Source organism: Musca autumnalis, unplaced genomic scaffold, assembly GCF_047663935.1.
Source record: "Musca autumnalis isolate F117 unplaced genomic scaffold, ASM4766393v1 scaffold_2, whole genome shotgun sequence".
NCBI classification, from domain to species: Eukaryota; Metazoa; Arthropoda; class Insecta; order Diptera; family Muscidae; genus Musca; species Musca autumnalis.
Window position 1 is genome coordinate 200,469,540 of NW_027411755.1, and position 15,790 is coordinate 200,485,329.

The 15,790-nt window shown below is 37.4% G+C and overlaps 1 protein-coding gene across 4 annotated transcripts in view; it reads left to right on the forward strand.

Annotated features, from left to right (window-relative positions):
* The window catches only part of Nos (Nitric oxide synthase), a 437,755-nt gene that overhangs the window by 318,032 nt on the left and 103,933 nt on the right, over nucleotides 1-15,790 (forward strand). The window lies entirely within an intron of this gene.

Consider the following 15,790-nt stretch of genomic DNA (forward strand, 5'->3'; position numbering starts at 1 on the left):
TCGAATAAAGTTCAAATATTTGCCAATAACTTTGAAAATTACTATCAATTGAAGGAAGTGGCAGTCGGTGGTGGTGGTTCAGCAAAGTCCAATTACAATTACTTTAAAAATTTGTTAATAACTTTTTTTGGGCCAAAAGTTTTACAATAAACGAATGAATGAGGAAGGTCAAAAAAGTCAATGAACATAGAAAGTTGCAGAATTTGTAACAAAGGCTATGACGTATCAAAAATAGAGAAACGAATAAGTTTCAATGTTTTATTTTCTCCTGTGAGTGTGGTTTTAGAGGATGTTAACATAAAAGAAACAATATACGAAAGTGACTTGAAGTTTTGTATAGTTTTTGGAAACAAATTTTCCAAAGTCTATTAGAGTGGCGGTATAGATATTTAGGCGGAATCAAATAGAATATTTATTGGCTAATTTAAAATGGAAGTGTTGAGAAAAATTTAATTTCAACAAGTTTTAAGAGGTCCTGTAGATTTTATATAGAGAGGAGTCTTAAGAGGTATTTTATCTTTCGAAGATAACATAAACATTGTTCCACAACATCCCATACGGGAAGAGGGGGACTTCTCTACTATCAATGAGTGCACCCCGATTTATATTAGCTCAATGATATGAAGATAGGAAATATCTTATCTTCATAGCACCCGTAAGAGGACTTCTATTTATAGAAGACTCTTAATAGGACTTCTATCCGTAGAAGGACCTTAGGATGACTGCTATCTATAGAAAACCATTGGCAGATCTTCATCTATAGACGATTTTATAGAAGATCCGTCTTCTTTTTACAGAAACCCCCCTTAGGTAGTTTTCTATCTAAAGAAAGCCCTCAGGGAGTCATCTATGTATAGAAGTTACGTTAAGATAGATAAAGGACTCGTCTTGACAGTTTGTAACACATCGGCATATTCATCGAAGACCCTATAAAGTACATATATCACCAATATTTTTGAAAATTTAACATAGCTGAAGCCAAGGTTTACCCTTTTTGAACACGCGACTTGTGATTGCATATTATACAAACTAAATATTTTTGGATAAAATGAAATGTTTTTGGACGTAGCAGAAATATTGACCTTAAAAGATAATTTGCGTGGCTATATTTTTGTTAAAAAATTTGTATAAATGGGTTGAAGCCAACTTGTCTCTTTTGTTTTCTCTCGATTTGTGAGTAAACCACACTTCTCTCGATTTTCCTGTCAAAGTAAAAGTAGAAGCAAACTAAATAAGAATCGTCTCACTAATGTATTACTTTTCAAAATTTAAACTGCTTCTACCATTAAATTATGCTGACATTTTGAAGCCAAATTTACAGGGTTTTTTGAAATTTTCTTCTAATTTCATTCCGCAAACAGGGTAAAAAAAGTCATATATAGGAATGTAGTACTTGCGATTCTGAGCAATTTGATACGTATATTGTGAATGTAGTCTGCACAGCATCATAGAAATCTGCATCCAAATGCGGAAATTTTGTGCGAACATTTTTCTAAAAATCATGTTTTTCAGGTCTTATATTTGCAATTGTCATTAGAACAACTCGTACTCCATTTTATTTTTTTGCACATTTTATTTTTTTACGTTCCGGGTCCAATAAATCATTCCTCGTGAAAATTCATCTACTAAAACGCAAGTTACGAGAAATTCCAAAATAGAAAAACCACCTAATTTTTTTTGAAAATATTGCGTATTTTATCGCATTTTCTGTGGGTAGTTTCCACTCTAATGATAAAACTAGTGCAGCGTCTTCGTTTTAGCGGAAACAGAGATTTGAAAACTTCACTGATAAGGGAGCTACGTTCATTTTATCCCAATGGTGACACTGAAACCGGATGCGGACAAAAATTGTATGCACTTTGCGCAAATTAGCAATATTTTATAGGTTTTTTAATGCTAAGATGCAACTGATGCTACATCTTAGCCTCTAAATTAAATTTCGAAAAATATATACAACTAAAAAGATATGGTCTTGCTGTACATGAAAATCACATGCGGACAAAATGATTTTGATAATTACGTGATTTACACGTATTTTAAAATGCATGTTAATTAAAATGGGTTATTTGACCTCTATTTCCATTTCAGAAGCCATGAGATATATCCTCAGCAACCCAATTATCTTCCCCCTCAGCAACCCAATTATCTTCCCCAGCTTTAAAATGAATGTCTATCAAGCACAATCCGTCTATTTTATTGGGAGATTTAAGCAAAATGGAAGAAATATTCATATAGATTTTTCCAATATTTTTTCATTCAATAAGTATATCCGTTCTCATGATGGAATGTCTCAAATAAAACGCTTGACGTTTAATTTTGCCACCATTTATAATTTAAATACAAGCGTTTTATTTAAGAGATTCCATCATGAGAAAGAATATACTTATTGAGGCTAAGCGACAACTTATTTTCTAGTTTTAAGTGCATTTCTAAATAAACTTAATTTTTTTTAATTATTTTTTATTTTTAACTTTTTAGTAAATAATTTTTTTTTACCACTGAGAACAAAATTATAGTCAATTTAGGCCGAAAATTTAGATAAAAACTTAAAAATGCCTGAAATCGTGTAGTACCGTTATATAAAGGCTATACCAAAACCTGGACTTATGTCCACAATTTTTGGTGGGGAAGTTTCTGTACCATTGGGAACCCCAAATGTCAAATTATAGCCTATTCGGGTTAAAAATGAAGATAAAATCCTTAAAACACTTGAAATCGGGTGGTACCGCTATATGGGGGCTATATCAAAATCTGTACCTATGTCCATCATTTTTAGTGAGGAAGTTTCTGTACCAATGGGGGGTCCCATTGCCAAGTTACAGCCAATTCGGCCTAAAAATGAAGATAAAATTCTTAAAACACTTGAAATCGGGTGGTACCGCTATATGTGGGCTATACCAAAACCTGGATCTATGTTCACAATTTTTGGTGGGGAAATGTCTGTATCATTGGGAATCCCAAATGCCAAATGGCAGCTACGTTGGGCTAAAAATGAAGATAAAAACCTCAAAATAACTGAAATCGGGTGGTACCGCTATATGGGAGCAATAGGAAAAAATGGACCCATGTTGGATTTGGTTTCATATTCATGCATTGTCATCCAAATCTGAAAAGTGTGCAAAGTTTCAGTTCGATTGGTCAACTGCAACTGTGCAAAATGAGTTACCAGATTTGAAAAGCAACCTAACCTTACCTAAATAAAACACCGTAAAAAGACTATAAAAATGGACCAATATTGGTTTTGATTTCATATTCATGTGTTGTCATCCAAATCTGAAAAGTGTGCAAAGTTTCAGTTCGATTGGTTAAAACTGTGTTAAAAATGAGTTACCAGATTTGAACTAAACGGACACCAAAGGAAGTTAAATAAAACAATGTAAAAAAATAAAACCATTTAAAAATATTTTTTTTTGACCAAAATATATTCTTGTGGCTGCAACATCGGATCTATAATACCTATCTGTATGATTTTAGTCTCATTTGATTCGCCGCGAAGTTCTGATCCACAACAAATTTTTATGTAATTTTATGACTACTAAATGGTTCTTAATTTTGAAAAAAGTTGAATTATATTCTATAATTTATCAATTTTATGTACATTCCGCGAATTCTTTGTAAGATTTTGCAGGTATTATGCAATCTAATCGCTGAAGTCACTTCGAGAAAACTTTTTAGTAACAATTGCGCTCATTAAAGTAATTAGCGTTTTTATAAAATAAAAACCCCATAACTTATGTCCGCAACAACCAAAAATTGGCTCGCGACCAGATTCGTACTGGGACATTTTTTCTTAACATATATATCAACAATCTTTGATATAGCGCGAAATTTTTTTTTCTTTTTTTCTGAAATGGAGTATGAAATAATTGACAATATTCTTGATCAGGATAAAAAATCGGTACCATCCGATTTTCGGTATTTTGAAGGTTTTAGCTTCATTATCACACGGAAATGGCTGAAATTTGGTACTTAGTCTTCGTTGGGGGCCTTCCCCCAGAATTTTGTCGGTATAGGTCCACGCCTTCATATAGCCCCCATAGAACGGTACCTCCCGATTTCCGGTATTTTGAAGGTTGTGGCCTCAATATTCCACCGAAATGGCAGAAATTTTGTATTTAGTATTCGTTGGGGGTACAAAACCTTCCACCTGAAATTTATAGGTGTAGGTCCACGAATTCATATTGCTCTCATAGAACGGTGCCTCCCGATTTTCGGTATTTAGCAGGTTGTGGCTTCAATATTCCACCGAAATGGCTGAAATTTGGTACTGAGTCTTCGTTGGTGGTATAAAACTTTCTCCCAGAAATTTTTCCGCACAGCTCCTCGCCCTCATGTAGCCCCATTTCTGTCTGAAATTCGTCGGTATTAGATCGGTACACCCCGATTTTCTTAATTCTGAAGGTTTTGACCTTAATATCCCACCAAAATGACCGAAATTTGTTATTTAGTCTTCCATGGGGTTATAAAATATTTCAGAAGAGAATTATCAGTATAGATCCACGTCTTCTTATATCACCCATAGAAGAGTACCTCTTCATATTCGTCACATTTTCTTACCGAAATATCGGAAATTTGGTATTTAGTATTTAGTTATTTAGTAAACCAAACTTATATCAAGCTCGAAGATGGACCATATCGATAATTTCCTTCAGGTATAATAATTGTTCCACAAACATCCCAGGCGGGACAAGGGAATCTTCTCTCATATCAATGAGTGCACCCCCGATTCATATTAGCTCAATGATAAGGGACCTACTGTTTATTTTCGAGAAAATGGTACTTACGATAACTCTCGAAGGCATTAACCGATTTGGTTATACTTTGCCCATCGTAATATTTCTTCTAGACATAGATCAGGTTCGAATATGGACTATATTTTTCCACTCCTTAGGGTACCTCCTACACAAAATTTCGAAAAAGTGCAGTTTAAGACCTCCTCTCAAATTGTTTGCAACATATTGTACTAGAGGCCCCTACAAGTTGTTCAGGAGTTCAAGTATTTCCAGGGGAAAGTCCACACTTTCTAAGAAAATGGCACGAACGCTTTAAATAACCCCCGGCGGCTACCATGTATTGTGGCTGGTGCCCCTGACAACACTAGATCCTGCATATCGCAAAATTCTTCGAATTTTATACTAAAGTCCAGTACCTCCCCCACAAATGTTCAAATATATTCACTAACATATTACGCGCGATATCTCTTAATCGGATCAACTGCCCAAACATCGTTTAAGTTCGAAAGTGGGTCATATCGGTTCACTCCTTAGGGTACCTCTTTCACGAAATTTAAAGTGCAACTTAAGGTCACTTTGGGGGTTCTTTAAAATATTTTACCTATTTTCGGCGATATTTTTTATAGGCAAGTCCATGTTTGCTGATATAATGGCCAAAAGCAACTGAAATGACTCCCAAATAAGATTCACTTTTTCTCAACACTTTTAAGCTGTAATCCAAATCCATAGTTCTTGCGTCCCACAATTTTTAGGAAAGAGGGTCTTGTTTGTGTAGCCGGCATTAGCTCTGTTCATATATGAAAGCTTTAATTCGCACAGGCTAAGCGTATACGAGTATATCTGTCGGCAAATCCGACTGTACTTTTTTACTTATTTTGTTTATAGACGCTAATGAGATAATCAATTTATAAAAGTCAATTTATGATTTTTTCAAGTCTTTTAAATGCTTAGGAGGTGTTCTATCTATAAACCACTTTTAGGAGATTGGGTATCTGTAGGCAACTTGATGGAAAACGCTTATCACCTTATGTATAGAAGATCCTTATCACGTCTTGTATGTCTTAAATATGTCTTCTACGTATAGACCCTGAAGAAGGTTTTTGTCTATGGAAGACCGTTCGAGGTCTCCATCTGTGTATCATCTATCTATAGACACCTACCGCAAATCACATTTTAAATCTTCTAACTATAAAGACCTTCATAAGATCTTCTCTCTATAGACTTACTTACTTAGCTGGCCTATTACAGAACATTTGTTCCATAGACCGAACTAAGAAAAGATCTCCAATTCTCTCTGTTTAGTGCTTCGCTTTTTGGAATACCGCGCCTTGTCATCGGCCTAGCCAACGCAGTCACTGCACCTCAATGCGTTTAGCTATACTGATGTCGTTGTATAGCAGATACAGATCGTGGTTCATACGACGTCGATATTCACCGTCAACGCAGATCGGTCCGTAGATCTTTCGAAAAATTTTTCTCTCAAACACGACAAGCACTGCCTTATCTGCTTGCGCAAGTACCCAGGCTTCGGAACCATACATCAGGACGGGTAGTTTTGTAAAGCGTTATTTTTGTTTGACGAGTTGTTGCTTTGATTTTAAAGTGCTTACTTAAGCCAAAGTAGCATCTGTTCGCTAAAACAAATCTTATTTTATTTCACAACTGATGTCGTTTGTTGTGTTTACGGCGATACCGAGGTGTACGAAGTCTTATACTACCTCAAAATTATAGAAACCAACTTTAACAGTTGGTCCGATCGCAATGGACGCATTGCGCGTCGACACCATCAGCTTGGTCTTCTCGCCGTTTACCACCAGACCCACTTTAGCAGATTCTACTTCGACCTTCATAAAGGTATCGGTTACTTCTTTTACTGATCGTCCCATGATGTCTATATCATCAGCATAAGCCAGTAACATGTGGCTATTGGTGTAGATTGTGCCACTTCTTTTGACGTTTGCCTCTCGTATAACCTTTTCTAGCAGGATGTTAAAAAGATCACACGAAAGGCTTTCTCTTTGCCTGAAACCTCTTTTGGTACAAAACGCTTCGGAGAGGTTCTTTCCTATTTTAACTGAAGATCTTGTGTCAGTTAGAGTCATTTTACAAAGCCGAATGAGCTTTGCGGGGATACCATATTCAGACATTGCTTGGAATACCTTTGAACGTAGCGGGCTGTCGAAGGCTGCTTTATAATCGACAAAAAGGTGGTAGGTGTCGATCTCCATCTCTTGGGTCTTCTCCAAGGTAAATATCTGGTCAATGGTGGACTCGCCAGGTCTAAAGCCGCATATCGTTCGCACAATATCCCTGACACTATCTTGTAGGCGATAGGGAGAAGACATATGCCCCTATAGTTGGAGCATAAAGTCTAATCTCCTTTGTTATGAACGGGACACAGGGTGCTCAGGTTCCAATCGTCGGGTACGCGTTCTTCCTGCCAGATGGTTGATTAGTTGATGCATACACCTTATCAGCGTGTCGCATCCGGTTTTAAACAGATCGGCTGGTAGGCCATCAGCTCCTGCTGCCTTATTATTCTTCAGCCGGTTTATTGCTGTCTTTACCTCAACTTTGCCGGGTGGTATACATTCAATACCATCTTCTGGGATTGGATCTGTGGTATCTTCGTCGACTTCGCCACTATTGGATACCAACAGTTTGGAAAAATGCTTTTCCCATATCCTTAGCACACTATCTGTATCAGTTACCAGATTACCTTGCTGGTCTCTACAGGAGGATGTGCCAGTTCCTCAGTTTGATGTTTCACTCTTTGGTAGAATTTTCGGACTTCATTCTGTCTCCTGTACATCTCGATTTGTTGACACTCCCGATTTTCCATCTCTCTCTTTTTCCTGTGGAAAAGACTTTCTCCTCTCTCCTTTTCTGCCGATACCTCTCTCGTGCACTAGGCGTTGCTACTGATTGTAAAGTAGCCCTATATGCCGCATTTTTCTCTTCGGTAGCAGCACGACACTCCTGGTCATACCATGGATTGCTTGGTGGAGCTCTCTGGTATCCAAGTTCTGATTTTGCGGCTGTTTGCATGGAGTGGGCAATGTTTTGCCATTGTCCTGATATGTTATCGGGACGAGGAGTGCTTTGATTAAGCAGTTGGGCCAGTTGAGTGGAATATGCTGTGGTTATCTGTTGTGATTGCAGCTTACCGATGTCCAACTTCCGTGTTGTGTCTGTTCGCACTTTGTTTGCTACATTTAAACGGGTGCGTACCTTTGCTGCAACAAGGTAGTGGTCCGAGTATATGTTTGCACCTCGGAACGATCGTACATCCAACACGATTGATGCATGTCTTCTATCACAACGTGATCAATTTGATTTCTTGTTCTTTGATCTGGCGACAGCCAGGTGCCCTTATGAATATCGAGATGCTTAAATCTGGTACTGCTAACTACCATGTTTCTTGCAGCTGCAAAGTCTATCAGCCTCATACCATTGTCAGATTTTTCACTGTGGAGACTGAATTTCCCGACTGTTGGGCCAAAGATATTCTCCTTTCCAATTTTGGCATTAAAATCGCCTAGAATAATTTTAATGTCATGGGCAGGGCAACGGTCATAAGTTTCTTCTAAGCGCTCGTAAAATATATCTTTGGTCTTTGGTCCTTGTCTTCAGTGGGAGCATGAGCGCAAATAAAGCTGCTGTTGAAGAATTTAGCTTTTAATCGAATTGCAGCGAGCCTTTCATTCACTGGGGAGAACCTGGAGACCAGATGTTTTAACCTCCGACCAACTACAAATCCGCAACCAAACTCATGCTTTGTGTCATGACAGCTATAATACGGTGCGTCACCTTCAGGTGTTGTTGTGACGCCTTTCCCAATCCATCGTATTTCCTGTATGGCAGTAATGTCGGCCTTGTACTTTTCAAGTACATCTGCCAATGCGTAAACTGCACCTCCTCTATAAAGAGTGCGAACATTCCTGGCGCAGATTCGCAGATCATGGTCCTTAAAACGTTTGCGGGGTTCGTCAACTTTAGAGGGGTTTCTTTTTCTTTTCTTTCGTTTTTTCATAGTAGGCTGTTTTTTCTAGGGGAGGGTTACTAAGCCGATGCCCAAAACCAAGTTTTTAACGTTCTTATATGTGAACGCGCGGCACATGTTAGCTCACTACCTTTAACGGGTGCTAAAGACAGTTCCCCAGGTGACACCACGGGGAGGTCAGTGTCCACTTGAGAAGAAAGAGGGACCAAGATAAATCATGGGCTTTACCATGTTAAAGCCGGTCAGGACCGTTCCTTGGTATCTTCCTTCCCCTACATCACTCATCTATCCATAGAAAATCTTGAAAATTTCTTGCATGTATAAAGCGCCCTTGGGAACTAGGTCAGGACATCTTTTATCTACATAATACATATGTTTAGGACGTCTTCTATCGTTTGGTTTCCTCTTTTGTCGTTACAATAACCGTACATACATACATACATATGTATGTATTTATGTTCCGCCATTATCAATTATATGACGATTGGTGATATTAAATGACTGGCATTTGTAATGTTGCAGAAAATCTCTACAGAAAAATAAAACAAAAAACCACAACAAAGAAATAAAAATTATTTATGATGGACAAGCAAAACAAGTTGAAAAACAAAAGTGAAAACAAAGCCAAAAGAGAAAATAAAAACAAGAAAAAAAAACTTTATTTTATGTTGACGACTTTTGTGCGTGTTACAGTCATAAACTTTGGGTTTTCCCAGTGCGTGTGTTAGCATATTTTCAGACATTCAATATTCACTCATAGCACTTGTTAATATCCTTCTTCTTTTGGTTTTGCTTTCCAACATCTAGGAGATTTCATGGAAAATCTTTCACCAGCATTGGTGGCATGCATGTTGCCAAGTGTCATTAACGGACCGCTTTAAGAAGATTTTCATTAGTCATCATCAATCTAATTAAAGTTGGTAACAAACATTTATGTTGTTGTAAATAATACTTGTTAAGCGTGAGTGGTAAGCTAGTTCAACAATTTAATGGGGAGAGACGGAAAGAAATAAATACTCAGACAGGGATGTGATAGCAGTTAAGGAAACATAAATCTTAAAATTTAAACATTGTTAAATTAAAGAAATGTTGTCAATTCTTAGAAATCAAATTGCGAACTAAATGAGAATTCGAGCGACAAGATTTATAGAGTGATAAGTATGTTGGGGATTGTCAGCCTGCGAGGGCATAATACCTTAAATTGTCAATTTGTTTGAAGCATTTTTGCTATTCAATTATCAGTTCCTATGAGGTAGGGAAATAAGAATATATTTTATATTCGTAAATACTCGTACAAGAATAGGATCTTGAAATGTGGTAAATTTACGTACATACATTATTATAAAGGCAAACCTGAAAAAGCCTTAGGTACGGGGCCCAAAAAACTACTAAAATTTTTGTTTGAAAGGCCTACCCCCCTAATTTTTTTCCATTTGATTCAAAAACCTTATAGGTTAAAGGCCCCTATTAGCCGGCTAGTACAAATAGTCGGCCATTTTTGTAAAAAAATCAAACAAATAATAATTATTATAACAAAATTTGAAAATAATCTTATGTTAGCTTTAACAGCTATATTTGTGTAAAATTTCATTAAGATGTGATAATTTGTTATGCCGGACTTTAGCCTTTTTATTTTCAAAACAAGTGAAAATAGTGTTTCTAAAGCAAAAAATAGTGATGATGTCGATTTTGTATGGTCTGTAATTGTAATAAAATTTTAGATTTTCCTTCAGAATTTCATTTATTATAGCAAAGAACAGTCTAAAGAACCTCAAAAGTATAGGTGTGGAAAAAATGCTTTTTCTCGATTATAATTAACTCAGTTTTGCTTTAAATTGAGAATAACGTTAAATAACTACTCAAAAGTCAGACTAAAAACGATTTTTAAATAAAAACAAGTAAAAAAGTGTCAGTCCGACAGAGGTATACTCTCAGCTTGTGTGAATTGAAACACCTCTTTCCTAAAAAACGTACTTATTTAGGGGATCTTCAGAATTTTGGGCGTATGAAATCGGCGACAATTATATGGATTAAGATAAAATCTTAAAAGCTTTACGGGAATGAGGCAACATAGTCCATTTTGGAAGTGTACCTTTTTATACCCTCAGCCTTTAGGCTAAAGAGGGTATTTACACTTTGATACGACCAAAAATGTGCCTCATCGAAATAATGGTTTTAGACGCCAAGTATGTTTGTACGATATCCGTTTCAGACAATTTTGAGTAGATCTAGCAATGTCCGTCCGTCTGTCTGTCTGTCTGTCCGTCTGTCTGTCTGGCTGGCTGGTGCGCACGATAACTCTCGAACGGATCAATCGATTCGGTTCAAATTTTGGGTATCGAAATATTTTGTCCAGATTCGATTTAAGTTCGAAGATGGGCCATATAGGTCCACTCCTTCAGGTACCTCCCCCACAAATGTTCAAAAATTGTCGCAAAACTTGTGCGCACGATAACTCTTGTAGGGAATAACCGATTTGGTCCATACTTTGCACATCGTGTAATTTCTACCAAACTTAGATGAGGTTCCAATATGGACTCAATCGGTCCACTCCTTCGGGTACCTCCCACACAAAATTTCGGAAAAGTTCGGTTTAGGACCTGGTCTCGAATCTCTTTGATTTTTGTTTACGCAAGTTGTATTCGCTGTCCTTTATACGACGCTGTAAGTTTCATTAAGGGCAAGTCCATACTTCCTGAGAAAATAGCCTGAAAGTTACAAAAAACCCTATGACACCGTGTGTAGTGGTTGGAGCGCAAGATAACTCTCGGACGGATCTGCCGATTCGGTCCAAAATTTGGCTTTCGTAATATTTTGTCCAAACTTAGTTCAAGTTCAAAGATGGATTATATCGGTCCACTCCTTCCGGTACCTCCTCCACAAAAGTTCGAAAATGTTCGGAAAATTTGTGCAAACGATAACTCTTGAAGGAAGTAAACGATTTGGTCCATACTTTGCACATTATGAAATTTCTACCAGACTTAGATGAGGTTCCAATATGGACTCAATCGGAAAACTCCTTCGAGTACCTCCCACACAAAATTTCGGAAAAGTTCAGTTTAGGACCTGCTCTCGAATCGCCTTGGTTTTTGGTGTAACATCTTGTATTCACTGTCCCCTATACGAAGGTACAAGTTTCCTCAGGGGCAAGTCCATACTACCTGAAAAAATAGCCTGAAAGTTGAAAAACAAACCCTATGACACCATGTTCATGGGTGGAAGCGCAAGATAATTCTCGAACGGAAATTCCGATTCCGGCCAAAATTTGGCCTTCGTAATATTGTTTCCAAACATAGTTTAAGTTCGTAGATAAGCCATATCGGTCCAGTCCTTCAGGTACCTACCCCACAAAACTTCAAAAATATTCGGAAAAATTGTGCGCACGATAACTCTTGATGGGAGTGACCGATTTGGTCCTTACTTTACACATTCTCATAATATCTACCAGATATCGAATATGGACTATATTTGTCCACTCGATCCCGTACCTCCCACACAAAATTGTGGATAAGTTCACTTTAAGACCTGCTATTGAATCACTTTGATTTTTGTTGAAGAAACTAACATTCACTGCCACAATTACGATGGTAAAAGTTGTTTCAGGGGCAAGTCCATACTTCTTGAGAAAACAGCCCGAAGGGTATAAAAACCCCCTATGTCACCCCCATGGTCTATGACGGTCCAATCCTTTAAGTACCTTTTCCGCAATATTTTTGAACTTAATCCTAATCAAAATTTTTGTCGGTTCATACGACCAACATTTTGAGACCCCCTAAATACATAAGTTTTTTGTGAAAAAAATGTTTTAATTTGCACAGGCTGAGGGTATATCTCTGTCGGCAAAGCCGACTGATACTTTTTAACTTGTTTTGGGAGTAATTTCTCTCGATAGGACCATTATATATATCAGGAAACTTGGACTTGTCTACGAAAAACATCATATAGCTGTAAATAGGGCTACTAGTAGTACCTTCGGTAAAAATTTCCAAAGGATTCTCGCACAGACCCTTAACCGCACTTAAACAAAAGAGTTGATCATTTGTGTGGGTGGTACCCTAAGGAATGGACCGATAGGGCCCACTTTTGAACATAAACTAAGTTTGGACAAAATAGTTAGAGATACAAAGTTTGGACCAAATAGGTTGCTACGTTTAGAAGGTAGTGCGCTTAATATTTTGCCGAATATTTTTGAACTTTTGTGGGGGAGGTACCGAAAGAAGCGGACCGACCTATAAGCACCACCTTCGAATTTTATATAATATTCGAAGAAATATTACGATATGCATAGTGTGGACGAACGTAGTATTCTGTACGAGAGTTGTCGTGCGCACCAGCTACTACACTTGCTGGCCGTATGGATTTTTTACAGCTATGGGCTTGTCACTCAAACAAACTTTTTACATCGTAATAGGCACCTTGAGTGCAAACTGTTGAAAGAAAAATCAAATCAACTTGAGAGGAGGTCCTAAGCTACACTTTTCCGAAATTTTGTGTGGGAGGTACCCGAAGAAGTTGACACGTATAGTCCATATTATAACCTAATCTACGTCTCGTAGAAATACTACGATGTGAAAAGTATGGATCAAATTGGTTACTGCCTTCGAGAGTTATTATGTGCACCATTTCAGCGAAAAGTTTTGAACTGAGGCAGGGAATACAAGTTGCTACAAGAAAAATCAAAACGATTCGAGAGGAGGTCTTAAACAGCACTTTTCCCAAATTGTGTGTGGAAGGTATCCGAAGGAGTGAAGCGATATAGTCCATATACAAAGTTGATCTATGTCTGGCAGAAAAATTACGATGTGCAAAGTATGGATCAAATCGGTAAGTCCCTTCAAGAGTTATCGTGTGCATAATTTTTGCGCAAAATTTTGAACTTTTGCGGGGGAGGTATTCGAGGAAGTGGACCTATATGGCCCATCGTGGAACTTAAACTAAGTTTGGACAAAATATTATGAATGCCAAATTTTGGATCAAATCGGTTAATCCAGTAAGCCAGACAGATGGACGGACATTCCTAAATCGACTCCAACTTGTCTGAAACGGATTTAGTCCAAACATACTTTGCACGGTGCTCTTGAACAAAAGAAAAAATGTGAAAGAAAAAAATCTGAAAGTTTGAACTGAACCTCTATATCTCAAAAATGGTAAAAACTAGGAAAATATCAATCAGCCAATCTTGTACAGAATTTTCACTGCTACAACATTTTCTTTAGTCGCATTTCGATAGGACTTGCCGTTTCCAAGCAAAATCGCGAAAACCTGAAATAAACCTAAAATGTGAAGTTTGATCGCGATTTATTAAAAAATCTATCCAGCGATTTTTTATTGTTTTTGGATTTTTCTCATGTATGTATAAACATTAGTGTTTCAGAATCCGCAAAAACTTCCCTGGTGTAAGTGGTTTTCATTTAAAGTTAGTTAAGGTGCACTGGGCATAACATTGTAATAGAAGAAAGCGATACAGTCCTAATTTGAACTTCTATACCTCAATAATGGTAAAAACTACGAAGATATCGCTCATTTACTCAAAGAGTGGCATAACTCAAAAAATGCGTTTTCTGCGTTAGCAATTTCTATTTTTTCTATTTCTTCTACTTTATATTGTGTCAAATTTTCATGTTGATATCTCTAAAATTGGACGAGTTACAGCACATTTACTACGAGATTCTCATAATTCAACACAAACGTTTTTTGATATTATGAAGCACTGAAACATTTCGAACCATGCTTGTACTTGCACAGAAATTTAGCACTGCTATTTGTCTAGCTATTTGCAAAATATGGTCCAAGTAGTTATTTTAGTTTTTGTGTAATAATCTTTTTAAATTGGGAAGTCAAATTGCAATCCCCAACTTAAAACGCGTTTTTCCCGAAACTGGATTTTTTGAGATGTGTCACTCTTTGAGTAAATGAGCGATATCATAAAATACAATCTTGTAGAGAATTTTCATGGCTGCAACATTTTCTTTAGTCCCATTTCGATAAGATTGGCGGGTTTCAAGCAAAACCGTGAAAACCTAAAAAAACCCTTAAAAATGTCAACTTGAATCGCGATTTATTTAAAAAGCGTTCCGGCGATTTTTTTGTTGTTTTCTGATTTTTCTCTTCTATGAACATTGTAGTTTCAGAATCCGCAAAAACTTCCCAGGTGTAAGTACCTTATATTTAAATTTGTTTCAAGAGCACCTTGTTGGGGGTCTAAAACCATTATTTCGATGAGGCACACTTTGCCCGTATATCGGTTCACTCCTTCCGGTACCTCCCCCACAAAAGTTCGAAAATGTTTGAAACATTTGTGCGCACGATAACTCTTGAAGGGAGTAACCGCTTTGGTCCATACTTTCCACATCGTGAAATTTCTACCAGACTTACTCGTAGATGAGGTTCTAGTATGGACCCAATCGGTCCACTCCTTCGGGTACATCCCACACAAAATTTTGGAAAAGTTCAGTTTAGGACCTGCTCTGGAATCTATTAGATTTTTGTTGTAACAACTTGTATTCACTGCCCCCCACATACCTCCATACTTCCTGAGAAAATAGTCTGAAAGGTGCAAAAACCCTCTATGCCACCGTGTGTAGTGGTTGGAGCGCAAGTTAACTCTCGAACGGCTGAACATAGTCTAAGTTCGAAGATAAGCCATATCGTTCCATTCCTTCAGGTGCCTCCACCACAAAAGTTCGAAAGTGTTCGGAAAATTTTTTCGCACGATAACTCTTGAAGGGAGTGACCGAGTTGGTCCATACTTTACACATCCTAATATATCTACCAGATGTAGATCAGGTTCGAATATGGACTATATTTATCCACTCCTTCGTGTACCTATCACACAAAATTACGGATAAGTTCACTTTAAGACCTGCTTTAGAATCACTTTGATTTTTGTTGAAGCAACTTGCATTCACTGCATCAATTACGACGGTAATAGTTTGTTTCAGGGGCTAGTCCATACTTCTTGAGAAAACAGCCCGAAAGTCGAAAAACCCCCTATGGCACCATATGTAGTGTATGGAGAACACGATATATCTCGAACTGATCAACCGATTTGGTC